The sequence below is a fragment of the Spermophilus citellus genome, assembly GCF_964194105.1.
Source record: "Spermophilus citellus genome assembly, contig: SCAFFOLD_204, whole genome shotgun sequence".
Lineage (NCBI taxonomy): Eukaryota > Metazoa > Chordata > Mammalia > Rodentia > Sciuridae > Spermophilus > Spermophilus citellus.
Window position 1 is genome coordinate 238,061 of NW_027672991.1, and position 26,749 is coordinate 264,809.

The window sequence follows — 26,749 nt, forward strand, 5'->3', positions numbered from 1 at the left end:
AGAAAATATCATTATCTGAGTCTTGTCTTCTAGAGATCAGTTTGAACTATAAGTGTGTAGCATCTATGGGGAGTAGTTCAATGCTGTGAAGCTGGAAGAAATCTTTTGATATTCTTTTCCTAAAAGGATGTTTTTTTGGGGGGTGCATACCAGGAATTAAACTCAGAGGCACTCCACGACTTAGGCTCATCCCCAGCCCTATTTTACATTTTCTTTGGAAAGAGTTGCTTAGTGCTTTACCATTGCTGAGGCTGCTTTGAACTCTCCATCCTCTGCCTCAAACTCCCAAGCCCCTGGGATTAGAGGCATTTCCCACCATACCTGACTGGCATTTCATTTTTTATTAGATACTTTGAATAAAGCTACAATAAAAATGGAATTGCAGTTATTTCTTTGAGAAAATTTTCCAATTCATTTAGATGTATGCCCAGAAATATTATTACTGGATTGTATGGCACTTTTTACCAGATGTATTATTATTATTATTAGTTATTGAGTCACTGTAGATTAACCCATGGGCACTTTTTCACTGTGCTATACACCAACCTGTACCCTTTTGAGACAGCATCTCACTCATTTGGTTACAACCTTGCCAAATTGCTGAGACTGGTGTTGAACTTGAGATTCTCCCTTCTTATACTCCTGAGCCACTGGAGCATAGGCATGTGCAGCCTTGCTTTGCTACCCCAAATTATTATTAGTGGATCATATGTCATTTTTATCTTGAGCTTTGTAAGAACCTTAACATTTTTTTTCAAAAAATATATTTATTAATTTTTAAATTTTCACTAATATTTTTACATGTATATGTACACTGGCATAATTGTAATCTTTCAGAAATTTCACCTTACTTGGTTTGGCACTGGGAGATAAACCCAGGAGTGCTAACCACAGAGCCACATCCCCAGTCCTTTTTGTGTTTTATTTTGAGACAATGTGGAGAAAACAGGAGCCACTTCAATGAAACTAAAAATGTGTATGATCCCAAGAAATCAGTTTTTTCAAACTATAGCATTTATTTCATTTTGAACGTACCTCCTCTTTTCACCTATTTTTCTGGTTTCAACAGCATTAATGAACATATCTGTAGCCTTATGCTATCATATAACTACATATTATCAGGATCAGAAACACAGTATTTTATATAGGCTTTGCTACTCTTTGAGGAGTATCATATATATTAAATAAACATTTTACACAAAAAATAAAAGCAATTTATGTAGTTTCTGTAATTCAAGAAAAATTGTTTTTTGTCCTCATCAATACTATGTAACTTTTTTTTTTTTTTTTGGCATCAGATGTTAGCTTGCATTTTTACAATTTGTTAAGATGTTAAGAGGTTTTAATTTTTGATCATTTCTCCTACCATAAGTGTCATTTTTCATTAAATATTCTTAACTTTTATGTGAGCTCATGAGTTCTCCCACTTCTCTTTATACCTTTTCTTAAAATTATGTTATTATTTAGTTGTGGCTGGACATAATACCCTTATATTATTTATTTATTGTTATGTGGTGTTGAGGATGGAACCAAGGAACTCACATGTGCCAGGTGAGTGATCTGCTACTGATCCAGAACTCCAGCCCATCTTTGTACCACTTAATGAAAAAAAGTTTGTTTCTTAATGTTGCCCAATTTATATTGTTTAACATATTTATGTAACTTTTTGAAAATAAATAACTGCTCTGTTTTGTGGTTCTTGAAATTTAATCCAAAGTTGCCATTACACTCATCAACATCCCCAGGCATTTTTTAAAAATCTTATATAGAGACAGGTTGTTGGCAAGTGGCCCAGCTAACCTTGAAATTTTGACCTTTCTGCCTTAGTCTTCCAAATAGATGGCATTAGAGGCAAGTACTATGACATTTTCCATATAAATCCCTTTTATTCATGCTGGAGATTGAATGCAGGGGTAACTGACAAATGAATCATATTCCCAGGATTATTTTATATATTATGTAGTGACAGGGTCTCACTGAGCTTTTTAGTGATGCTTTTTATTGTGGCTGGCATTGAACTCACAATCCTCCTGCCTCAGTCTTCAGAGTTTTGGGATTGCAGGCATGTGCCACCACACCTAGCATAAATTCTTTGTTATAGTAACTTTTGACAGATATATATGTGTTATTGAATCTAGGGGTGGTATACCCTTAAGCCACACCCATATACCCAGGCCATTCAATATTTTATTTTGAGACAGAAACTTCCTCATGGTGGTCATGGCCTTCCTGTGTTGACAAGCCTTTCTTTGAACCTTTGGTTCTTCAGCCTCTACCTCCCAAGTCATTGAGATTATTTGTGTAATACCATCCACAACTCTATTTTATTTTTATATTGAAGTATAAAATACTCCTGAAAATGAGTTTCTTCTGATATTAAGAAAGCATATAATGTAGTTTTCCCCCCAAATAATTTTTTGTCCCAATGATTTTTTTTTTTTTTTTTTTGGAAAGAATGTCATATTTCTATTTCTGCAAAGCACTGCAAACTTTCTCTAAATTTCAAGTTTCTTGTTGTTTGTTTTGTTTTGTTTCATTTTCTTTTTCTTAATAAAGGTTCTATGTTACTTACACACATCTATTTATTCATATTATTATAAGATATCTATTTCTATAAGTTCATATTGTACAACAATGTGTGGTAAAATCCATCTGTTTTTCAGTGATGTACTTCAAGTAAATCTAATATGTAGCCTAAGATAAATTAAAAAAAAAGTTAAAAAAGTTTAGAGTTCAATGTATACCTATTATTAAATGAGGCATATTTGGTACAGGTACATATATATTACTATTATATACAATTAATATTTTATTGCTACATCTCAAATTAATCATATCTCTTTCAATTTAATTTGTCTTCTGGAAGCACACATACATGACACTCTATGCAGATGTACATTTTTTGTGGTGTGAAAATTTTGCTTTTGCTTAGTATGTTCTGCCCTTTACTCTCCTTTTTATGAAATTGTCATTTCAAAATTATTCATTTTTCTGAATTTTAGACCTTTTATTTTAACTAGTGAAGTCTGTAGATTTTCTTTTTATCCTCAGCTTTAGGTGCATCCCACTATATAAATTTTAATGTTGTGTAATTGACCTCTAATATTCTGTAAAATTTACCCCCAATTCTGAGCACTCTGGACTATTGATGTCTGAATTTAAAAAAATCTCAAAATTATTCATGCAAAAAGCTGGAAATGGATGGATCAGAATGTAAGACTGGTGGATGCTAAGTATGTAGGTGACATTATTTTTTTTAAAGTATTGGTGGAGGGGCTGGGCTCAGCTCCAGATTTCTGACCTATCACATAAGAGGCCCTGTGTTTGATCATCAGCACCACATAAAAATAAATAAAATAAAGATATCGTGTCCAAATACAACTGAAAATAAACACATTAAAAATTGTGGAATATATGGGGGTAGGGAGAAAAAGATCAATGAAAAAAAAAAATTTGAGCAGCAGAAGGGTTCAGATGCAACAAGTCTACAATGGCATCATGAGGTTGCATGGGTAGTGTTCTTGGAAGCAGAAATAAAATTTGGGAAGAAAGAAAAAGGTAACTGTTGCACTATTTCCAAGTGAGAGAGCCAGTTGTGTGGGTTCTCTTTCTAACACTTCCCATCTAGAAGTGGAATTGACAGTTCATAAGGTGTGCCTCAGTAAGTAGTAGAACACCATATTGAATGTACCTTTACACTTTTTCAAGGCTACAAGCTCTCTTTTACAATTGCAGTCACATTACATCCTTGTACTTTTTAGTTATTCATTCATTCATTCAATTATTTATTTGTTTATTTACTCACTTTTTCTTGTCATTGTTTTTACATTATTAGTGATTATATAATGGCATAAATATCCCAAATGTTAACTTCTCTAATATTGGTTTATGTGTTTATGTATATACTTATTATTTGATCAATTTCCCCCTTGCCAAACCTGATTTATATTAGATCTTAATCTTGTTTTATAAATACTTGATAAAAACATTATTTTAAACAGCTTAAGGATCTATCTCCTGAGCATAATTCCAATCACAAACTAAAGTGGGCATCTGGGTCAATTAAAAGATGTGTCAAATCTTTTCTTTGTTCCTATTTACACCTTAAAATAGGACTCCTCTCCCACTTGTATATGTTTGAGAACATACTAATTTCTGAATGCAGCATTTAATAAATATAGATGAGTTTTCATCAACAAATCCACTATTGTTTTTAAATTGTTTAAATCCTTGATTCTGAAAGTTTCACTGATTACCCCCGCACCTCTCTCTCTCTCTCTCTCTCTCTTTCTCTCTCTCTCTCTCTCTCTCTCTCTCTCTCTCTCTCTCTCTCTCTCCTTCATATTACAGATTGAACCCAGGAATGCTTTTCTGCTAAGCAACATCCTCAGCCCTTTATAAAATATTTTATATAGAAAAAAGGTTTTGTGAAGTTTCTTAGAGCCTCACTAAGTTGCTGAGGATGGCTGGCTTTGAACTACTGATCTTTCACCCACAACCTCAGAAGACTCCAGAATTATAGGCATGCACCACTGCACACAGCTTTTGATACTCTCTTTAAAATAATCAGTCACAACTCTAATAATTGAAATTGCATTTACATCACTCTTTTTTAATGCAGTAATATATTACCATCTAAAATATTTTTTGAAAAAATTTATTAGATGACTACTATTTTATTCCCAGATTTTATTCTGTTACCTCTTTAGGATTGATAAATGGTCTTATTTCTCTTCTTTCTTCTTCTTAGATATGTGTGGTCTCTTGTTATCAAATGCATCTATGATAAGTGTGTTGAAAATTATGATTCTAAACCTATCATGAATCCCAACATTTCCAAGAGTATTGAGAGTAGAAAAAGAAGAATATTCATAACTAATGAATCACTTTCAGTGGAAGCATAGTACCAGTGTCCAAGGTGGAATGTAATCAAGATGCTTCAGTGGTAAGGTGGAGTCAGAACACCACCCTAGGGATTTGGGGACCTCTAAAGCACCATGTCCATATCAGAATCTTTTATTCACCTTTTAAATATAGTTATTGCTGCTTGCATAAAAAATAAAACACTATGTATAAGAAAGGTGAATGAGAATTAAATCCTGTGGAGGCACCAAGGTTGATCTTTAATTCTAGTGGATAATTAGTAAAATAAGAAAAACCTTGCAATAGCCTTCATCTTTTCCAACTACGTGGAATAGAACATTTAGATGTACTGAACTGAAGTGACAAAAATGCATTTCATGGAGGTGGTACCAAAGAAATTTTAATGGCAGAATCCTGGAAATGTTAGATAAAAATATACACATACATATACAGTTATACAGAGAAAAAGATAAATGATAAGCTCATAAATGCAAGAGTAAATTCAGTGTACATGAGTTGTATGTACAAGGTAATGATAACAGCATGAGTTATATGTATAAGGTAATGATAACACCTAAAAGATGGAGAAAGTAGTAATTGAGGTGATACAGAACTCTATAATTGTGGGGAATAATAATAAAAAATTAATAAAAATAGATACTGTTATATCACTTTGGGTATGCCTCTTTCCTCTGCTGTTCTTCTGAATTTGGTTCTCTCAAATAAGCTTAGGTTGGTAAAGTGCTTTCTGAATTTTTGTTTTCTTTTGTTTTCAGGATTTTGTCAGCTAAGTCTTGTAATGCCCAGTCCTGAACTCACTTTTGTTGCTTTTTTACAATCTATTCTCATCTGCAGAGGCACAAACCCACTTCACTCACTTTGTTCAATGAACTGACTTTTTTCTATCATTGCAAACAATGTTTGAAATAGTCAGTCTATAGGAGGGTCTTCCATATCATACAATATGGTTCTCAGACCCTATGGGAATTGAGGGTAGTTCCCTACTGTTTTACTATCATCTTCCCTGTGAGAAGGTTTATCTATCTTTTGTATTCCACCAACTCAGAAGAGAAGTATTTTTGGTCATAAGCTAAAGAACACTAGAAGCTATAAGATTTGAGAAAATGCAAGTAATAACTTTCTCTTAGAGTATTATAGGAAGTATGGCTATTTCATCAATTTGATAAAAATTTATATACTCACAGTCATTCACACTGTGAAAGTCTTGTATTTAAATAATCCATAATTGTAAGAAATAATTTCTGGTTATTTCATTCCAATAAGTGACTTAATTTTTTAGCCATATTAAAATCAGAAATTACTGAAAATTAAATCTATGTATTCAAATTTCCACGATAATAATGTGATCAGAATTAAGTAGGAATTAAGAGAACATTGAACAAAGTTGCTATAAAACGTGATTGAAACTTCCCTGCCTTTCCCTGTAAGAAACAGGTTGATAAAGCAATGTTAAATTTCTGAATAGTATTTAAGTTTATTTGTGATTCATTTTTCAATACTAGTTTCCAGTGCTGAGGATATAGCTCAGTTGGTAGAGTGCTTGCCTTGCATGCATAAGGCCCTGGGTTCAATCCCCTAGCACACACAAAAGAGAGAGAGAGAGAGAGAGAAAGAAAGAAATACATGTTTGTTTGTGATGTAACTTATTGGTGTTCTTTGCTAAACCATTCTCTTCATGTTAGATACTTACATGTTCTCTTTTGCTTTTAGTTACTTCTGATAACTTCTGCCTTGACTATTATTTTCTTATGAACCTAATAAAGATTCATTTTATTATTTGGAACTAAAAAAACTAATTTTCACAGAAGGAGGTTTTCTACTGCTATATATATACTCTGATCATTCTAGTTCTATATTTTGGAGATTGGCTGTTTTATTTCCAGCTTTTTAACCTACTCAATTTAAATTTGATCAATTTGTTGGCTAGATTCCTATCATTTGTTTCATCAAGTGAATGTAGTTTGATCAATTTTATGGTCCCATTCTCTACTTTTCTACCTCATTGATATTGGTTTCTTCAAAGTTTCCCATCAAAGTCTCTGATTGGTGGTGGGGATAACTAGAAACTAAACTCAGGGCAACTGGAGTAGTGAGTCTCATACCCAGACCTATATTGTATTTGATTCAGTGGCAGGGCCTCACAGATTTGCTTAGTGCCTTGTTGCTGAGGATAGCTTTGAAGTTGAAATCCTCCATCCTCAGTCTCCAAAGCTACTGAGATTCTATGCCTCCTTACCCAGCTAGATCTTGCATGTCTTAATTTGATGTCATTTTAAACTTGCAAATACAACTATTTTGCACTTACAGAAATATATTTCCATTCATTATGCAATTATTATTGGGGTAGCAAAATTTTTCTTTGGGGGGGTAATGTTACTCTATAATTTTTCTGTTGTACCTACTAAATTAAATATATATCATGTTAATGTCATGTTATTGACAGTGTTTTACAACATTTGATATTTTTGTAGCTATGTAGTAACTAAAAATGAATAAGCTCATATTTCTTCAATCTTATATGACCCCAATGTAGCTAGTTTCAGACACAATTTTTACTGTTTCTACTCACATTTGTCATTTTATGATGAGTAGGCCAATGACAAAATTTAGTTTCATTCAAAAAATAAATATTTAATTGTATTTATTCAGGTTATCATCACATCTGATAAGCCTATAAAGAAAATAGTAGTGTGACTACTTCATAGGTGATTGTGAGTTGTTTTAGTAATTAATATGTTACCACAATGTGTCCATTAGAAACAGCTCATGATTTACTCAGTGAACATTCTTTAAAATATGATATTTTGAGAGACCTTTAGCATGACAGCATGAAGATATTCATGAAAGGTTAGCCCAGCAGAACTAGTGAACAGGAAAAAAAATTCCAAGTATTTATAATTGCTGGTCCAGAAAAGTAGCTCATGAAAATAGACAAGTAAAGATACAAACAAAAGTATAAAAGGCAATAGAAATACACATTTTTTCTACTTTCTTAATGGATATTGAAAGCAACATATGAAATTGCTTATTTAGAATATATGTCCTTAGTTCCTCAAAAACCCTAACCTGAAAAATAAAAATAAAAACAAAAACAAACAAAAAAAACCTCTCGCTATGTGGTAAGCATTCTTAGTATTCTTCTTTATATTGTTTGACACATATTTTGAGGTTTCTAAAGGGAAACATGTAAAAAATAGAGTGTGTCTTCAGACTGAAGTGTTTAACATTTTTTTTTCATCACCCATACACATACATTTGGCTTGGTACAAAAATCCTTGTTTAATTCTACTAATTTGCACTTTTTTTGGAGTGCAACCAAAAGTTCCAGATGTGTATCTTCTAGTCTAGCATGTACTTAGTGCCACATTAGTTATTCACCAATGGAAATCAGTCCTCAAAAAGCACAGATTAATTAATTAATTAATTTTTAATTTTACTGTGGAATTGACTTAAGTAAATGTGTGACTCTTTATTTTATTCTTCTTATTTTTGTTGTTCTTTGTACTGGGGATAAAATCTAGCAGTGCTTTATAATTGAGCAAAATCATCTGTGCCTAAGTTGCCCAATTAGTTTTGTACTTTCATTAGTATCAGGAATTAAACCCAGAGGAACTTAACCTCTGAGTTACTTGAAAAACTTTTTTTTTAGTTAAATCTCTGAGGTTGCCTTTAACCTTGAGAATTACCTGCTTTTTCCTTATGAGATACTGGTATTACAGAAGTTCACCATCATAACAAGGAATCTTGTACTTATTTGGTTGGCCTCACCATCACAACTTACTAAAATTATAGATGTACACCATCATGCCTGATTCTTGCTGAGTAAATTTGAGGTACTGGGTTCAATTCTAAGCATCACATATACATAAATAAATAAAAATTAAAAGTCCATCTACAACAAGACACATACTTCACATTTGTTTACTATTTTATTACTAAATTAATATTTGTTAATAAAACTGGTTATTAAACCCATACTGTAATAATTAGGCTTTATGAAACTGGATAATGAACTAAAAGTAATGTATATGTCCTGGTCTCAGGAGATTACAGTTCATCAGTTATTTACAATATATATCATGTTCCTTTGATTTGCAACTGTTAGTTATCTCCTTCAAATAGAAATTAAAGTAGAGGCTAAAAAACTTGTAGGCCATATTTGTTTCAACTAAGTGCTAATTTTGTAATTAAAAAAAAAACCTATTAGATAATTAATTTATTTTTAGTAAATTTCAGATATTAGTCATTTTAAGGGTTTTGGTGATTGACCCCACTGACACTTTACGGATGAGTCACAGCCTGAGAATTTCAATTTTCAGACATGGTCTCTCTATGTTGCATAGGACCTCACTAAGTTGTTGAAGTTGGACTCCAACTTGCAATCCTCCTGACTCAACCTTCAACATTTCTGTGATTACAGTAGTGCTCCACTGCCCCCTAAAGTTATTAGATTTTAAGAGAGCACAATTGGAAATAGAATGACCTTGCTTGGTTTGTTTTGTATTCATAATCCTCTGACCACAGCCTCCAAAATTGCCAGTTTTACCAATGTATGATAAATTGTGTAATTTGCGTCTTTGTGAGTTACTCATATAACTTATGTGTAAATAACATGTCAGGAAACTTTATGCTCAGGATCTTATTTCTCAGGTTTCATTTTGTCTTTTAGTAAATGCCTTGTGACTCCTTTTTCATAAATCTGACTGTCCCTATGAATAGTTTCTTCTCTCTGAAAACATGGCTATGAGTTATAGATGATTTTTGTTTGTTTTAATGCAGACTTGTTCCTTGCTATGTTAGAGTAAGACCCATGACATATGAAAGAGCATAGGTAAGAGAGATTGCCGACACTGAAGTAGAGCAAAAGTAGGAGTGAGGAAGCTGAGGAGCCCAGAGAACTGAGGATTGTGTGAGACGGAGCACACTAATCAGCAGGGAGATCAAGTTTATATTCTACAAAAAATAAATAGGCAGTACAAGAAAGCATATATGTGAAGTATTAGAAAATATTAGTTAATCATGTGAAATTTTTATTCACTCATAAAACAGCAACAACAATCAATAGAGTATTAGTAGAATGTTAATTAGAACATAATAAATGTTCACTTTTGCAATAAGAAATATAATACAGTTGAAAATTGGCATTATATATTTTTTCAAAAAGAGATAAATAGACAGATAAAGCAAGACATGCCTGTAATCCCAGGACTGAGGGCTGAGGCAGGAGGATTATAAATTAGAGGCCAGCTTAATACACTTAGGAAAACTCTCTGCCAAAATAAATCAGAAAGACTAGGGATGTAGTTCAGTGGTAAATGACCCCAGGGTGCCATCTGTGTCCAAAAATACAAAACAGAGAGAATGAGAGAAAGATAGAGAGTGAGGGGCTAAGAGACAGACAAAGAGAGAGAGAAAGAAAGGGAGAGAGAGAGAGAGAGAGAGGCAACCAAGATTAAAAATATACATTTTACATGGGTTGTGGCAAAACAGTCAAACACCTGCCATGCTTGTGCAAGATCTTGGGTTTGATCTCCATTGGTGCATGCACACACACACTCACAAAAAATGAATATTAATTCATACAAGAATATTAAAAACTTGACAACTTTACAATAGTGGTTGATGTATAGACATAGTTTTCTTATATACTTATTACAAATTATAAAGTAAAAATGAAAATTTAAAAAGTCACAGTATATTCACATAAATGTAAGTGGATCTCACAATGAAAACTCAGTGTTTTTTTTAACAGTAATAAGTTACATTTTTATTTCCCTATTTTACAGGCTTTAATTTTGGTTGCTTTATGAATTCCATAAAGTATTTATCTTTTCATTCCTAGAAAGCACATGTGAACTTAAAATTAACTTTATAAATTATTTTCAGGGTGTAGTTCTTTATCATTTAGTATATTCACATGTTTACCATCCCCAGCATTTAGTTTTAGAAACTATTTTAGATGAAAAGAAATTAGTGCCCACTACCAGTTTTTCCTTTTTTATTTTTCACATAGCTCTAGGCAATGACTTATATGTGTTTTGGATTCATGAATTTACTTGTGCAAAAAATTTAAATATAATATTAATTGTAAATCACATTATAGTTTCTCTCCTTACTTTCAATTAGCTTAAAGTTTCCATGTACACATTCATTGTAACATTTAGTGCTCTAATGAATCCTACTTGCTCAATATGGCTGGGATAATAACTCAGAGGTAGTGTGCTTTCCTAGCCTGTGTGAGGCCCAGAGTTCAATTTCTAGCAACACAAATATAACTTTCCTGAGTAATAGTCTACTGTGAAAAGTTACATGTTTCCATTTATCTATTTACCTTGCACTGATTTTACATATTGGTTCTTATGAATAGTTCAGTAATAAATATTCCTATATGAATGACAGTCTCAGTACATTTCCAGTTACTTTTGGTATATTTCAGAAATAAATGCTTCTTCATCTATTAATTCTTTATTTTACCAAGAAACCACCAATGTAATTTTACTTTTGTATTAGAGAGGCATGGAATTTTCAATATTCTGCATATTTACATTTTTTCTTTTCCATGTTGTTTTATTTTAGGGTATTATTGCAAATATTTATAATTTTTGTTTGCATAATATAAAACAGTTGCTTTGGATAGGCAAAAGGAATAAAAGAATGATGTCAAAAATAAACACATAGTTTTTCATTCAAAGGTATAACAAAGACATATTAGAACTGTGGTAGCAGTTCTATGTACTCTGTACTATATACTATGTACTATGAAGTCATCTAGATTTTAGGAATTATCATTGACTTAACAGCTTAAAAATTTGGGGGTCTCTGGCATGTATAACATTTTTAATGGTTTATTCCCTTATTGTTGGGTAATTATGAAGGGTGCATTTTGGCACTGGAGTATGAGAGCCTAAAAAGGTAATTATTTGGGCCCTGGGCTCAATCAGCCTCTCAATAAGGAGGAATGACTACCCTCTAGCCAAGGCTAAAAACTTGGAAAGGATAGTTCTTTGAAAACAAAAAGAAAAACTTAATAATTATGTCTTCATTTTCATGTTGAGGTTACTTTTTGTACAGAAGTTTTTTCAAGTCCAATTTCTTATTTCTTATTTTTACTTTGGAAGCATAATGAAGACTCCACAGCTTAATCTGATTTATAAATATGTGATTGTTTTCTTCTTAATTGTTTATAGTTTTAATTACTATATTTTAGTGTAAAAGACATTTTATGTTAAATATTGTACATAATCTCATGTAAAATCCAATAACATTACTTAAAACATAAGCATGCATTTATATCAATCTACGTTAAACAAGAGACTACTTATTCTCTAGTTAATTTTTCTGACACAATTGCCAAAATTAAATTGACCAGAGGTATGGAGTTTACTTATAGATTTCTAGTTTTCTTCCATTGTTGTGTTGTTCAATCTTATTTGTATATATACTACCTGAATATTCAAATAATTATAATGATTAAGGTAATAGGATATGTCAATGTCAGTAAGATATAATATGTAATGACAGAACATTTTTACTTAATTTTATGAGACATTAACAAGATCAACTAGTGAAAAAAATTGAAGCACAACATTTTTAGAAAAAAAAAAAACACTTTTTTTTTTTACCTTGGATTGAACCAGAGGCACTTCACCACTAATCCACATCCCCATACCTTTTCATATTTATTTAGAGACAGAACCCCTCAAAGTTGCTTAGAGCCTCACTAAGTTGCTGATGCTAACTTTGAATTTATTATTTTTCTACCTCTACCTCTTGAGCCACTGGGATTTTAGATATGTGCCACCATGTTTTGTTAGTTTTTGTGTTTTATAAAGATGAAATATTGTTAACTTGCATTATTTAAAATCATTCTTACTTATTAACATAAGTGTTAATAATCAGAATTATCAAAGCAGAGAATCAAGGTGCTGCTTGTGAGGATGATAGGTAACCCTCTGAAGTTCACCAGCCATCAGCTAACTTTTTCTAATAGAAATACCCAGATAAGCCCAGCTTGAATTAATAAAGCAGCCCAATCAAAATCTAATAAGCTTTAGAGTGAATCATTCACCATTTATAATTGGAAACCAAGATTCTATCACATACTTGGAGAAAATTCTGTGGAAAACAGCAGTTGCCTTATTGGTGCTGTTTTCCTTTTTCCCTAAGTTAAGTCTGGACCATTATTGAGGTGCTATTAGCTTATGCAGACATGTATACATCAGATTGATGCAAAAACTGTCACAATACCTCATACAAACTGAGGAAACAATATCACAGCCTAGGTAGGCATTAGGTCAAAGGCTAAGTTACAAAATAAGATGTTTGTCTTTAATATATTTAAGTTTTAGAGTCAAGGATGTGAAAAGATATACCAAAATGAGACATCCAACTCTTGGAACTCTGTTATGCTATCTGACATCTGAAATGGGAATGAGTCTGTGTCCAGCATCAAATAGAAAAAAAAAATCATTATCTTTTATACCTTGTCTTTTGGTCTTCCTTCTCTTTCTGAGGGAAGTGCCTCTACTGCTGTTTGGTTTTGTGGAAAAGCATTTATTAGAAAGTGTACTCTCATATCTCTTGTATGGAATGCAGGGGTCCAGGCCCTTTGACTCCCCAAGGACAGGGAAGCCATATTCTCAAAATGGAATGTGATCATTATGAATTAAGTTGTGCTAGAGCATTAAAATTGAGGGAGTTGTGAGGATGGAGTTCTAAATACATATATATTCTTTATCAGTAATTTTATATTTGTCTCATAATAATAATACTCTAGATATATTCAGTTTTGTGATTAAAATAAATTTCAACTATGTCTTTTTTTATTTTATATATTAAAATAGTTAAATCTACACCTATGCCTAACATATTATTTGTAGTTGGAGATTAGGGGAGTGCTTCCCAGTTGAGAGCTCTAACTGTCTTTTTAGAAATTAGATCAAGAGACTTTAATAAAAAAATTATTGCCCTTTATATAGTTTTCAGTAATTAACTATATGTATGCATTTAATTCATACATTGATATTATCCTATATAAAAGGCTTAATGTAAATATCCTATTGCCAGGCTAGACTCCATAACTTTTGGATAAACTTGTCTTTTAAAAAAGCTGCTGTCTGTACTCAAATATAATCACCTTTAAAAAATGAAGTAAATGCACGCAAGAACATGCCTATCTTGACTCATTCTGGCCTCATTAATTCCTGGAGGTGATGCCATCTACTGTTATTAGATAGTAGGCTTAGTGGATTCAGACTAAGAGAGAAGCAGTTTCCAATCAGGTGCTCTTGGATGATAATTGATTAATCCAAATTATGATAAGTACAAAAGCTATGACTTACACTATCTGATCGAGTTTTAATTTCTGGAGCTTGTCATTCTTTCAGATTCATTTCTAGGATTTCTTCACAGTGCTCAGGAGACTGAAGTTCTGCTTCCACCTAGTTAATAAAAAAATCTATTTGGAAAATGCAAGTCACCCTGAAAGCCAGACAATAGTTACTGTGTAGGGTATTGAGACCGTATGTGTACACTGGAAAGGGAGAAGCACTCTGAAATATTGTGTGGAGATTATCTGGAGAGTAGTTGGATGCCCTGAACCTGAAATAAATCTCCTGAGACATCCTTCACTTAAGTCTCTTTTTTTTTTTTTCTTTGACTATTGGCAATACTGCTACATGATAATGGGCATGCAGTCATTTCTTTTACTTACTCATTTTAACTCCTTGAATTTATATCCAGAATTAATTCCCTTCCTTTTATTGGCACCGAGCATTGAATTCAGAGGCACTTAACCCCTGAACAACATCCTAGATTTTTAAAAATATTTTCTTTGGATACATGGTCTCACTTGATTGCTTAGGCCCTTACTAAACTTCTGAGACTGGATTTGGACTCACAATTCTCTTTCCTGAGTATCCTGAGCTGCTGGGAGTATAAAAATCTGCCACCAATCATAGCTCTTACTTTCTCTATTTTGGAGTCTCTGTGTTTGATATTCTTTCTATTTTTATTTACTATTTTGCTGCCCAGTTTTAAAATCAGGGATTCTTAACTACTGTGCAACATCCCCTAATATTTTTATTTTATTTTTTAAGTTTTAGACAGGGTCTCTAATTTGCTTATGGGCTTGGGTGTGTTGCTAAGGCTTGGGATCCTCTTTCCCTAGCTTCTGTTACTCCTTTTTTATATGTGAGGCATACATTTTGTCATATGTGAGGCAATTAGTTTTTTCCCCAATTTGTTACTTCAGTTTGTACCCTTTAATGGTATCATATTATAAATATGATTTGCATTTAAGTATTTTCCTGTTTTGTTATAAAGGTATCATTTAGGGGCTGGGGATGTGGCTCAAGCCATAGCGTGCTCACCTGGCATCCGCGGGGTGCTTGGTTTGATCCTCAGCACCACATAAAAAAAATAAAATAAAGATGTTTTTTCCTCCGAAAACTGAAAAATAAATTTAAAAAATTCTCTCTCTTTCTCTCTCAAAAAAAAAATAAATAAATAAAGGTATCATTTAACTTTGAAAATAAACAACCATATTTCTGTCTATTAATGTTATTATTATTTAATATTCTTCATGATTAAAAAAGGTGTGTCATACTACTCAGACACATTCACAGCCATTTCTAAAGTTTATTTTGAGTAAGCATCTCACTAAGATGCTTAAGCTTATCCTAATTTTACAATATTTCTTTTCCTTCCAAGTAGCTGGTATTACAATCACCAACCATTATGTACACTGTATAAATTTCTTTCTTGTAAAAACTATGGCATATCTTATATTTTTTCTTTTATATTAAGGTATATTTTACCAGTGAATGATTTATTAACTAATACCAGGAAATGATACAATGGCATTATTATGCAGATACTGCATTGTTTAAGCAGATTTTTTTGGAAAGTTTATCTTTTTTTTTTTTTTTCCTTTATGGTAGTTCTGTTTCTGTGTTATATCATTGTCTAAATGGCCAGAGTCTTCTGAAGTATTCTGTCTTTAGTTCCACAGGGCTAATAACTCACATCATCATGATATCTATATTGATTGCTATAATGTTAAATCCAATAGTCATATGTAGCACAATGTTTTCATTAATGATGGACTTTATGTACTCTAATGGCTAAATTATAACCTAGGTGTGTAGTGGTATATACCATGTAGAATTAAGTAAGTACCCTATATCATTAGTAAAATAACAGAATCACCTTATGGTGCATTTTCTATAATGTATCCACATAATTAAATGAGGCATCATTATACATACCATACATTTTACAAGTATATAATATGTAAATATAAAAATTTTACTTATAAAATTTACCAGAGCTCTTTTAATTTTAGTTGTGTTCTCAATGAAACATTTTGAATTACTGATACTTTCTATGCTATATTCACTGTTAATATGTTCAAGTATTACTCCTTTGTTAGTATTTTCCCTATACACTCTATCTATAAAAATTGCCTTTCTCAAAATATTGAGACTGATATTTAGTGAATGAATTCTTACTTTTATTTTGAATTAATCATTTAATAGTGTAATTTCAGGTACCCTATTTTTTTAGTCTCCCTTATGCTCTTCCCCACCAACTTTTATTAAATTAATTTGATTATATTTAACAATGCAAATACTTGATCGGCATCACAGTCTACCGATCAATGAATTATTACAAGTGGAACATACTATGTGACTACTATTTCTATTAAGAAATAGAACATTATTGATGCTACGTAGAAGAGCTTCGTGTCCTCTTGCTTTCACTATACACTCCAGTCACCCTCGTGGTAACTTCAACTCTTTTGTTTCAACTAGTTATTTTAAAGTATTATTCTTTAAACAAACAAACAACCAAAAAACAATTGGGACCATTTACTTATTTTGTTAATTGTACAAGAATTGAGTAAAATATGTATCTCATTGTGTAGGAAACAAAATCTTACACCAATTATGCCTGAAGTTTTTGGTGGAGCAAATAGGAGGGTGATCCAGGAGTCAAAAAAAGAGGGGTAGCTCCAAATATCAGGGATGGAGCATGAAGAGTTCAGTTATGAGAGGTTACCTGAGTATAAGGATTGTGGGATGGTTTGAAGAAGAAAAAGAAAAAAGATTAGGTATGAGTTACTGGAGACAATCTGAGGGAGCTCAGACGGAACAGGTTCAGAAGTAGAGGACCAGCAGATTTAAATGGAATGAACAGTGCCTGGAGAGGGATAAATTCGAAGTCTTTAAAGAAAATGAGAGTGACATTTCTGGTAAAGCTCTAAGAGCAGGAAGCCAGGTGTGTGGCATACTTGTTTGATTACAGCATTCTGGTTTTTAGGAATGTCCAAATATGAGGCCACTGGGGTAAGTATCCTGCTGCCACAATATTTCCTGTCTTCTTCCCCATGGGATCAACCTCTTTTCTCATCTAATACACAGTTAGCAGTTTCTTCATCCTCCTTAGATCCATTCTTTTAGTCCTTCACCTTTCTTCTACTTGTTCCAATTTGCTTTTTCTTTCATTGTGTCCACATTCAGATCCTTGATTCTCAAGGATGCCACATACCTTATGCTTTACTCTGACATTGTTGTGGGACTGGGCATGGGCTCATGGGAATCTTGGTAACCAGGGCTCTGACTTAGACAGTGAAAGACGGCTGCAGAAGCAGTGTATTTTCATGATGAAAACAGCAGTGGCAGTAACCTGTTGGAAAATTCACAATATTTTGGTGTCCAAGAGTAGAACTGATGACTCATTGAGGTATACCTATGTAGGCAGTACCAAATCAATTTCCCACAAGGCTTGTAATTTCAGGTTTTTTTTTTTTTTTGCCTTTCTATTTCATGTTCTCCTTCCTGATTGATATGCAATAGTGAATTTTCTTTTTGTAAACTTGTCTCTATAGTCATGATTTATACTCCTTTTTGTAAATTTACATATGGTTTAATATTTCCTCTTTAATTAAGTGAATTTACAAATATTTTGACTGTAACATACTCTTTTGGTATGCCTTCTTTTTCTCACAAATATAAACCACTTTCATTCTGTCATATCAACTTTTTGCTACATATGTACTTTGCAAGTATTTTCTCTCACTTTATATTTTATCTTGGATACCTGAGTGTTCCTTATCTAAAATATTAAAATTTGGCCTTCACATACATAAATCCATGAAAATAAACAGGAAAGGGTCTTAAAAATTGAGTGATATAGGTCACTGATATAGTTTCTCTTTTCCCAGTATTCAAATAAGTACCATGCACATTCATTGTAAGAGGATTACCAAGGACAGGCAGAAAGTATAAATAGAGCATTAGTTGGAATAATCCAAAGCTCCATGTAATTGAGTGGGTTTACAGGGTTTCAAGAAAAAAATAAGTAAATCTTCCACTCTGTACACAGCTATGTCCTCTGCTCTGCATCTGGAGACAGTGTATGATGTCACATTTTAATCTGTCATAGTCAGTTTTGTGCATAATTAACCTGTCTTGCTACTTTCTCCTGGATCAGTGTCCCCTCTCTTCCTTCATCCACTGTGCATGAAATTTTATTTTTTGTGATTCTGTCAAATACTCTGTGCAAGAATAAAAATAAGCTCAATGGAGGATCTAACATCTATGTTGCTATAGTTCTGATTCTATGAGGCTTGAATGTTGTAACTTGTTATGACAGCACCATTCTCTCCCTCTCTCTCTCTCTCTCTCTCTCTCTCTCTCTCTCTCTCTGTGTGTGTGTGTGTGTGTGTGTGTGTGTGTGTGTGTGTGTGTGTGTTTGTGTAGTCTCTCTTTATTCTTTTGAAGGCTGTATCAATACTAGGAGAACGGAAACATTTGTAACCACAGAAAAAATACAATAGCCATTAAAAGCTGGAATGATTTTCTTCCAGAGTTTCTGAAGGTGTGTGTCTTTGCTAAAATTTGTTATTAATCCTCTGTCTTGATAATAAAAACATCCATAACTATAAAAAATGAGTTTTTTTATTATTTTAAGCTGTTATATTTGTGATTATTTCCTTTAGTAGCATTAGGAATCTAGGGACATTTTTGCAAGTTTAATTGACAATGTAACCAAACTTAATTCTCCAAAAGTGGTAGGTATCAAATATAAATACTGGTTGTCCAGGTTGTTTATATATATTTGCAAGTTTAATTGAAAGCTGCCTAGCATATTTTCAGAAACAGAATGAGCTTGGTAAGGCAAATTCTTCAGCATTTCATTTATTTATTTATTTATTTATTTATTTATTTATTTATTTATTTATTTAATATCTTACCTGCTGCTTACTGCAGATGTGACTCTTTTATATAACTTCTAATTCTTTATAAAATATTTTCTTTTAAAATACTTTCTAATATATTTTATTTTTGCAGTTTTCAAAAATGTAGGGCTGATTCTGAAAAACTTCCTGAAAATATGTTTTTATTTTTAAAAATTGGAGGAATTTTTTATTGCTTCTGTCATCTACTTAATTGAGAACAGAAAATTTACTGGTTCATGTTTCTTTCACTTTTTTCACTGAGTGGATATATTTGTGTCTCTTTGGTGGTCTTGTTTTTTTGTTTTGTTTTGTTTTGTTTCTGAATTGTAGATTTTTGAGATTCAAACCAATGTTTTTAATATGGTAAAAGTAAGGTATATACCAAGTAGCTTACTTGTGTCTCTTGCTATTTAATTTTTTTTTTTCCCCAAATGAGTTATAACAGAGCTAAAAAAGTAGATATTTTCAAGGACACCATAAAGGAAGTGTATAAAAATAGAAAAAAATTAGACAAAATGGAAAAGTAAACAAAATATATGCACTTGGGCTTCTGACTAATGTGGTGAATTTTTTGCTGAATGTTGTCTAATGTGCTGTCATTGTGTACATAAAAATTTGAGAGTGAAGACTTAAATTCAGAATGGTCACATAGAACTGTTTTTCATCTCCAATGTGTCTTAGAGTATTTACCAGGGGTATTAAAGGATCTCTATACTCCTTATTGTGTAGTGTTCAGTGACTTTGAAACCATTTATGAATTCACGTTCCTGAAACTTTAAAAAGCTGAGAAAAAGTGTATTTTAAAACATAAATCAATCAGTATAAAAGAATACTATATTCTGTTGTTTAAATGGGATCTCAACCTATAAATAGTGATATTAAAAATCTATACTTAGAAATATGTGCACGTAGCAAAGAAAATTTACCAAAAACTACATACCTATTAATATTGCAGCCAAAATGTAACTAACAACATTTTATAATTTCTCAGTATTATCTATTAAATTCTGTATGTGCTTTATTATTGTCAAAGTTTTACCACACTGCCTAAATTTTGTAATATATTAGAAATCTTCTCTTTTTTCGGTACCATTAATTGAACCTAGGTACACTTAAGCATTGAGACAAATCCTGTGCTCCCGTGCCCTTTTTATATTTTTATTAGAGACAGTGTTTTGCTGAATGACTTAGAGCCTTGCTAAGTAGCAGAGGCACTATTTGACCTTGTGATCATCCTGCCTCATCCTCCCAAGTCACTGGAATTATAGGTGTATACCACCATGTCTAACATATATTAGCAACCTTAAGATTGACACTTGTTTCTCTTTGTTTTATTATAACCTATGGTTATTTTGTACAAAAATTATGCAATGTATTTTGGGATGTATAATGTGTACATAAACATTTATAGTACTTGCACAAAGGGTACAAGAGTCTGTGGTAAGGTTTTTATTTTGTATTTAGTAAACTCATATAATATTGGCTCTAATTAAATTGAGATAAGATGGAAATTATAATTTTCTTAGCCACCAGTAAAAATGAAATATAGTGTCATTGAAATACTAGAAAAGAATAAGCTGAGTGGAATAATTATTTGTTTAAAATTATTGATGGCCCCATTCATCCTAATGGTCCAAAATAAGAAATAACTCAAATGTTCTTGAATGTTGAAATGAACAATTTGTAGTGCATCCATAAAATACAAAATCAGTCATCAATATAAAGGAACACTTTACTGAAGCACACGTGCTTATTGACTCTTACAGCAGCTGTATTTAAAATTATATTGCATTATGCCAGGCAAAATAAAATTATAGTTTTTATAATACATTATAATAACATCATTCTGGGGAAAACAAAGTTGCATGTAAAAGAAAATGTTTTTTTTTTTTTGGGGGGGGCAATGATGTAAATACTCTGTGCTTAAAAGTAGTGAAGGATTTAACATTCTAATTTGTTAAAACTGTATAATGTATTTCTATGACATTCAAGAATTTTACATATGACCTCACCAAAAAATAAATATACAAGGAGGATGGCTGGCCTATGTTGTGAAATGGGTAGAAGCATAGAAAAAATAAAAATGGCATAAAATATACAGGTATTAAATTTGGGTAACTGGTAAAATATTTACTTTTTTAAGATACATTTTACATTTATGTAATAAAACATTCCCATGCTAGTTATTAAGAAACTTTTTGCTCTTCGGGATAGTAGATGAAAAAACTGATTTAGACTGTCCTGAGCAAGGCTGATTCAAAATGTGTTTACTTTTGAATAACTTCTGAATCTTTACATAAATGCTTTATGTGGTTTTATATGTACATCATACTTTAATGAAAATTTTAAAAGTTATGTTTCTGAAATAATTATGTTTCTCAGAATACTAGTAACAATTTATGATTTGGTATAAATCTCAAATAGGTTTTATTTCCATTTTAATATTTTATCATTCTCAAGCATTTACCCATGTTCTAACACTTGGACATAACTTTATTTAATTCAGCAAACATTTGGTAAATATTATTTTTTTATTCATTTTTTCCCTCAGTACAGAGGATGGAAGTAAGTATCACCAAATACACACACACACACACACACACACACACACACACACACCAGTGGAGATGGATATATATATATATATATATATATATATATATATATATATATATATATATATTCATTCACTGGTAAAATATTCACTTTGTGAATATATTGTTTTTTTCTTTTAAATGACACCATGCTATGTTACCTAATGTCAGGTGTGAAGATGCAAGTTCATAATCTCAGCATTTTAATAGGCTGATGTGAGAGAATTAATATATTGAGAATAAAAAATATAAAGGGGAGGTGAATGATGCTCAGTGTGTAGGCACTGCTGAGTTTAATCCTTGATATTAAAATTAAAAAATCTTTGAACTTTTGTTTATTTGTCTTTCATAAGCATAGACAGCAAGTTTAGGTCCCCATTAAGAAAGTTTAGAATGTGATGTCTTTTCAGTATCTGCCATGTCTTTGAGTGGCTATGGGGTAAAAATTACATGAAGCTGACCCAAGGTGTCCACAGGTTCCATGTTTGTTGAATTACCTAGAGAATGCTAACCTGTGTGTAATCCTCTCTTCCTACAGAGCAGCTTGTGGTCAGGGAATGGAACACCTTGTTGGACTAGCTGGATACTCTAGATACTCTAGAGATTACAGGAATATCCTTTATAGTTTTCATCTAAATAATTCAGATATTAGAATATTAATAATATTTTCCCCAAATGTTAGGTTCAGCTCCTGAGAAACACATTACTGCTCAGATCTATTGATTCTGTAACTGAAAAGAAAGGGAAATATGATTTTTGTCCTCCTTTTTCTTACTGATGTAGGGAAGATTGAGTATAAGGGGCCAGAATTTGAAATGAGAATAATACGTAGCAAGGATTTAGAAAACAAACAAACAAACAAAAACTAGTATGTTTGTGCAGATGTCTTCAAGGAAAAACTCAGTATATGCTAATTGGAAGAAATAATGCAATGTCTCAAGTTTGGGGTGTTAACTAAATATTTAAATAAATAGGATGGTGGGTTTAGCGTGTCTCACTTAGTCTAATATTTTTATTACCTATAAAATGCAATTCATCACTAACATTTGAAAGATTAAAAAAAGTTGCCAAAGAGAAAAGATAGAGGCAAATTTCAAATAAAATTGTATTCAAACTGAGGTAATTGTTTGAGCCTGAAAAAGAACATCATTGAAGGTAAGTGAGATCTTAGTTGTATCTGTGGCTATAATTTTTATTGCTGTGGATCTATTTCTAGAATGTCAGATTGGAAAAAATTCAGAGATAGTTTATAAGCAGCTTTTGTTTTTCTAAATCTATTTTGCAATACTTCAAATTTATCAAATATAAGATATGGATGCATCCAAAGTCTTAGGCTGTCAAGGGTTTCTTTTTAGAAGAAATAGCAAATAAATAAGGTGAAATGAAAATGGACCAAAGGAAGTTAGAGCATTCATATCTTTCTGGGCATATTGTGACATGCCAGTAATCACAACAACCTGGAGGTTGAGGAAGAAAGATCAAAGCTGAAGCTTAGTGTAGCAACTTAGTGAGAGACTGTCTCAAAAAAAAATAAATAAATAAAAGGTCTAGAATATATCTTAGTTGTAGAATACCCCTGTACCAAAAAAAAAAAAAAAATCAAAATTCCAAATGAAGTATCCTTTTCCCTGAAGCCAATGAATACTTAGGAGTTTTAAGAAAATTGTGTGTATGTTGGTTTGGACTGCCATGAGATGGCTCAGTATTCTTAGATTTTCATATAAAGGAAATTATCTAAAGAATACCAACCTGTTTTTTTAACAAATATTTTGTTCTTACCCCTGAATGTAAAAGTGTTCAATTAAATATTATTTTATGTAAAACAATGGGAATATTCAGAATGAGTATCTGAATCAGCATATTTTAAATAGTGAGGATCTTCTAAATCTTATTGGGAAAGGGGCTCTTCTATGGCAGAACATAAAAATTGGAGGTAATATCTTCAACCACTTATTTCCTCAAATGGCCTATATACTGTCCCTTTTTCCTGTGACTTTTTTTAGATTCTTTGTAAGGTTTCAATTGTCATCTTCCAGATTTATATAATTTATAACAAGCTGGTATACATAAGTGTTCTTTTTTATCAGAATAAGTAACTTGAGTAAGTAAATGTAGAGACCCCTAATTTATAGGAAATTAATTATAAATATGAATATTGTTCTATTCTGGGGCTTGAAACTGGCACCTAAGTTAGTAAAATTTGATAGTAGGGAACACCAAACTTGTGGGATCTGTACTAGATGGTATCAGAACTGAATTATTGGACTACTAGTTGTTGAAATATTGGTTGTTGTGCAAGTTTGCACATTTGGTATCAAAAGTGGTTGCAGAGTCGGGAAAAGGTGGCACAAACCTGTAATCATAGTGATGTGGAAAAAATGAGGTAGGATAAAAGTAAATATGATTCAAGACTCAGTAATTCAGAGACCCTAAGCAACATTGTAAGCCCATTTATCACAATAAAAAAATCAAAACTTCTTGAAATGTAGAGTGCCCCTGGATTAAATCTTTAAATTAAAAATAATAATAATAATAATGCTGAATCAGAAGAAAGACATCACAGATCAGAATGTTATACTAATTTCATGTATGTGTTTGTTCACTAGTGATAACTGAGACCCTGGTAAAAGGAGTATTTCCAAGCTGTCAGAGAGGCATTTAGGGTGCAAGAGCCTTTCAGAATTTTTTTCTTAACTGCTTAGTATTCTCTCAATTTCTACTTTGAAATGAGCCAAGTGAGGATACAGTTTCACAGTGAGAGTGGTTTTACAAATCTGGGAATGTTAAACCTGCTATGCCAGTTTCCTTATGAACTGAGAGATTAATAGTCTATTCAATTAATTTGCTTTTTTTATTTTTATTTTTTGTTATAACTTTGTGCCATGTGATTCAAGTTGACCCAAGTACCTAAGTGTTTTGTAATAGTTTGATAGTTAAAAATTTTATTCTTTTGTTTTAGAAGTGAGTTGTGATGTTGTAAAAGTAATTTTTAAAATACAGTATAGATTTATGGTATATTTAAATAATGAGAAGATAGACAACTTTGGAGATAAACATTCAAATAATTATGTGGAGTGTTGAAAGTTTTGGTGTGTCTTTAGTGATCTCTTATGTCTTCTGCCCACTAAGGTGACCACTGTCATATGAGTATAGTTATTACTTACAATTTTGTTATGCATATCTCAAGTATCATTGATTTGTTTGGTTGTTCTTCTTTTGAATATTCAATAACTAATTGCAACTATTATGTTGGATTTTTTCCCACTTTTTTTGCTTCAGTGTTTTGCTTTACATGTGCTGCTGGCTGTGTTTCATTATACCAAAATTATCCACCAATTTTACTGCTTAAAATGAATTATTGGTGCTGGGGATATAGCTCAGTTGGTAGAGTGCTTGCCTTTCATCCAAAAAGCCTTGGGTTCAGTCCCGGGCACCACAAAAATGTATCTTATTGAATGGTTGACATCACTACCATTTGTGAAAGCCACCTCTTTTAACTCTCATTAAAATTTGTATGAAATTAAATACTATGTCATTAATCATATGGTTTATGTGTTATGTATTTCTTCATTTTTATTTCAGGAACCATTGACATTAAGGGATGTGGTCATTGAATTTTCGAAAGAGGAATGGAAATTCCTGGACCCTTCTCAGCAGACTTTATATGGAGATGTGATGTTAGAGATCTGTAAAAACCTACTCTTTATTGGTGAGCCTAAATTTCATTCAGAATTTTTAATTAAAAACCAATATTTATTTGTTTAACTTTATAGAGTATCTTATGGTAGCTTCTATTCTGCATTAAAAAGTTTGCTTCTTGTTTTTAGTACAAAGATTGGGCATTTGTTTATGTAGAAAAGAAAATGTTAAAGATTTTTTTCTTTTTAGGTGTAACTTATCTTTTCTAAGTAGTGATTACAATGTAGAGAATGAAAATGGTTTCAAAGTATTTTAGTGTTTTTGGCTAGAAAAAAATGTTTGAGAAAATAATTTTGTAGACTCTTATAGGATATTTTCTCTTTCTTTTTTTCCTAATGAGGGTAACATTAAAAAGACTTCTTTAGTTACCAAGAAAATAACAAAATGTGACATTCCATCAAAAAAAAATATTGATGTCTCTATGTAATCTTTGGTCACCACTTGGTCTCCAATGAAATAACCTTGGGATTTGAAGAGAAAAGTGACAGTAGACATATCAAATTAGGTAGAAATCAATGAAGCAAAGAATACAGATAAGAGGTCCAAAATTAAAGAGGAATTCACATTTTAAAATGTTAATTGATAAGCTAAAATCTGATAGAAAATGTTTTTTCAAACCTTGGTTTGTTTCAGTTGCAATCATTAAAGAGCATTTCATACTCTCTGTTTACCCTGCATATCAATTATTTAAGCTCCTTCTTGTTCTTCAGTGATCTCCCTACATTTCAATTAACAAAATATTTTAGGAAAATCAAAAGAAGAGGGGCTGGACATGTGGCTCAAGTGGTAGCTCAGTTTCCTGGCAGGCATGCAGCCTGGGTTCTATCCTCAGCATCACATACAAAGATGTTGTGTCCACCGAAAAAAATAAATATTAAAATTCTGTCTGTCTGTCTGTCTGTCTCTCTCTCTCTCTCTCTCTCTCTCTCTCTCTCTCTCTCTCCCCCCCCACACACACACACACACTCTCTCTCTCTTTAAAAAAAAAAAGAAAATCAAAAGAATAACCAGATAAGTGACAGGAAATGTGGCATAGTGACAGAGAGGCCAAACTGCCAAGCTTTATTTATATCAACAGGTTAATTTAGGTCATTGGCATCACTAATACATACTGTTCACTTTATTACTAGGCAGATTACAAACTTAGCAACATTATGCAGCTTATTTATCAGTTATATACTAAGTTGCAATGTGCAGTGTTAGGAGTTTCTGTAGCTCTCAAGAAAGTCCATTGTATAAACTTACTGTTTTATGGACAGATTTAGACTCAGTGAACCATTGTGCTCGTCTAAAAAGAGTTTCTTTATTCCAAGGAGTTGTGTGCCAGAGA

At 32.0% G+C, this 26,749-nt stretch overlaps 1 long non-coding RNA gene across 1 annotated transcript in view; it reads left to right on the forward strand.

Moving 5' to 3' along the window:
* Positions 1–4,808: 4,808 nt before the first annotated feature.
* The window catches only part of LOC308640283, a 29,892-nt gene continuing 7,951 nt past the window's right edge, over positions 4,809–26,749 (forward strand). Inside the window, exons 1-2 of the long non-coding RNA XR_014020210.1 lie at positions 4,809–4,945; positions 25,303–25,429. This is a non-coding gene — a long non-coding RNA (uncharacterized lncRNA). The remainder of the gene's footprint in view (positions 4,946–25,302; positions 25,430–26,749) is intronic.